Below are 3,594 nucleotides of genomic sequence, written 5' to 3'. Positions count from 1 at the left end.
GCAGGAATGGACATTTTATGCAGATTTGAGCAGCACTTGGCTTCCAAGTGAAATGTATTTCAGTCTTTTTCTCCTTTTTTCATTGTTTGTGACACACATGCACCCTGCAGTACAGCTCTTCCTAGCGAAAGACCTCCTTACACATGATCCTTATGAGAGGTCTCTACTCAGCAGCCCTGAAAAGCCCTCTAACAACAGTTTCATTTGTAAATCAGTGAGGGAAGAAGTGGGTTCCGGTAGAGCTGGAAGTGGCCCGAGACAACTTGTCTCAATGGGGCAAAATAACTATTGTTATCGAGCTTAACAAAATGGCACAGCATGGGAGACACACCGAGCCAGAGAGCAGCTGGTTGTAATTCACACTGGTTTTCAGAAAACACTAATCGTTCCCGAACAGACCTCTTTGAGGATTGGTCTTCCCTGCATTTTCAATTTGTCACTTTCTCTTATGATAAGGTCAGCGGTGACAGCACTTCCTGACATTAACAGCTGTGGCTTTTAAAAGGGTCATTGTGGAACTACTAATTGCAGTAATTTCATTAGCATAAATTATTTATTCTGCCATTCATTTATCTCCAGGGGTTTTTTTATTTTTTTTTTTTTAATACTACATTGTACTTTTCAATAAATTCCCATTCAGGGTTTTAGGCAAAGGAAATTATTATTGCTAATTTAGCCTTCTTTATTTAAAAAAAAGTAAACAAAAAAGAGTTGATACAGTAACAAAATCTGATTTAGCTGCAGTTCACTAGAAAGCATAAAGTAGCTTGAGGCCAATAATGAAGATTAGGCTGGTACAAATCAAAACCATTCAACAGTCCTAAAGATGACTGAGCAATAAGCCTACATACAACCTGAAAAAAATATAAGGGTCTGTTCATTCTTATGCAGTCTTTCTAATCTAGGCCTTGGTTGATTGACTTTGAAGCATGCAAAAAGCTCCAATGCAAGTTACGCGTAGAATTGACAGGAGTTTTGCCTGTATCCTCCTTATAACTTTCCTCAGTACCTAAAATAGTCATTACCAAATTGATAAATCTTAACTCTTTGCAGTTAAGTTGAGCTAGCTGAAACATGCCAAGCGAAGAGCAAAAAAGATCAATGTCACAGAAATTGAATGCATCTCGCAGGCAGTTACGAAAACTGAGGATAAAACCAAGCCAGCATTTGTCTGAAGGAAGAGGTAACTGGGAAGTGTGGGTGGGTGGGCAGTGGGAGTTTAAGAAGAAAGAGGAGAAGGCAAAAACATTACTTCAGGCTGCTTCTTTGCCATATGACATGCTGTGAAATACTCTGGAGTATTATAAACTAAGAGCATAATGAATTTACCCTTGGTGTGCTTAACAGTGTGCACTGCTTGGTGCTAAGCAGCGGAGGAACAGCATATAAGACAGCAACACCAAAATACTCCAAGGAGATGGCAGAGATCTACATTGCTGTTATTTTCAAAAGGATGGGTTAAACAATCCTGATTCTTTTATTTTCTACTCAGTGTTGATATGTGACACCAGCTGAAAGTAAGGAAGATTGCCTATCATGTTGAATTTGGAGACAGAGACATTATTTTAAAATACTATAGGTCATGTTTTAGAGCAAATGAGGTATAAAGGCACTTCAAGTTAGTTAAGCTCAGTATATGGATTTCAGAACTGTTGCACAGTGTTCCTTTCTTCTGCTCTTTTAAAATTAAGTTTAGCAATTTGAGTACTGAAACAGAAGAGGGCTCTTTTCCTTTCTTTTCTCCCAAGAAATCGAAGACATCTGAATTGATTAAATTTCTGATACTCTCCATTTCCCTCCAAATCTCTGAAATCACTTTCTCTTGTCCTTAACCCATACATTGACCAAGGTCCTTCTGAGAAAAAAGGGGCTCATGGGACTTATTTTCAACCAGCACCATAATTAGGGAAGATCATTTGTTCTTTCTGTTCAGATACTTTCACACAGGGCAGAAAGGACATTCACAGCATCCTTCATAGCACATACTGATGCTGCAGCTCACCGTCTCCCTGCAGAGCTCAATATGCCCCACTTCTTTCCCTGAATAAACTGTATCTTCCAGAAAAGTACCTAGACTTGGTTTGGAGATAAATAGATGGAGAATCTAAGACTTCCTTCTCAACTCCCACAATCACTGTGAATTTTTTATGGTTTTCTCTCACCAGAATTTTTCCAGTTTTTGTTAAAGCAATGTAGATATGATGGCATATTTATATTGAAGTTCATTAGCTTAACTTCAAGCTACCCTAATTAAAAGTAACATCATTATCTTGTTATACAGTGATGGACAAAGAAAAAAAAATCTATCAATTACTATTGCTGTATTTTTGGAAATTCTGAAAAAGGACAAGTTGGAGTTAAGTGTCAAAACAATCCGTCAGTAATAGACCTCATACTGCTCATCATAAGGGACAGCATGATTACAGTATGTTTCAGAAGAACAGGCATACATGAGCCCTGGCTAACAAAATTTCTCTACTAAGAACAAATAAAAGGCTTTCTGAAATATCTAAAATGGAGCAAGTGAAATGATGTATTAACAGAACAGAACTAGATATGAAAGAAGGAGAGGTGATCACCGCCCATAAATCTTTGGAGGAGAGGGGAATGGCAGACTGCAGCTAAGATTCCCTCTTCTTCAGGGTTGTGCTTTTCCACCCAGCCCCTCTCATTCTTTTGATATCCTAATACACCTCTGCAACTCTCCTGCCCCCCTTTCCTTTGCTAACTAGTTTTCTGTGATCATTCTCTCTTCCCCTCCCTCCTCAAACTCTTTGCTGTACACCTCTCCTACCTTTCTGGTTCAGTTTTGCTTTTCTTCTGTCTCTTTTGGTTGAGTTCCCCTTCACTCTCCCCAAAACACTGTCATAGTTTCCGTTATTTCAATGCCTCTGTTCTGGGTTCACTTTTTCCATCACTTTTAAATCCTTTCCCTGTCTCACTCTAATATTTTTTGCATTCTGCTGTCTTGTCTGTTATTCTTCTCATCGGCTGCACATGCAGACATGACTCAGGCACTCAGTATCGCTTTACGTATGTTGATGACACAGAAACCTTAACTCGCTGTCAATAAAGTGTCATGTTATTTTGTTAGTTGCCATTTATTTCAGTTGCTGGGAACTGAACAGGAAAGATATTTACCAGCAGCAAACACCAATGTGAAAATCAGACTCATCAACAGTTGCTTGGATCAGTGAAATCTTTCCTAAATATCTAAAAAAGGAATTACACAGGAACATAATGCTTAAATTAAAAAGTTTAAAAACCCCACAAAAGTTTCAACATTAAAAGCCTAAATTCTGATAACCAGATATATTTTCAAAGGAGAAAAATATAATTAGTTAAGGATTTGAAAAAAAAAATATATATTTAAGTCAAAATAAACTTTATTCTCTTTTCTCCATGTAATCCTATCAGTTTCTTTCAAATAAATGGGAATCTGCAAGTTGGTATCACATTAAAGATTAACGCAAGTGGATATCACACCCCCATAGCTCACCAGACAACAAATAACTATCCTAACAAGACTTTAAATCTCTTATGAGCCGTTTAAAATAAAGCAGGAGAAGCCGACGGAAAATACAAACAAGGATT

Source organism: Cariama cristata, unplaced genomic scaffold, assembly GCF_000690535.1.
Source record: "Cariama cristata isolate BGI_N322 unplaced genomic scaffold, ASM69053v1 scaffold4385, whole genome shotgun sequence".
NCBI classification, from domain to species: Eukaryota; Metazoa; Chordata; class Aves; order Cariamiformes; family Cariamidae; genus Cariama; species Cariama cristata.
The sequence above is the reverse complement of the archived record's forward strand: the minus strand, read 5'-3'. Positions refer to the sequence as shown.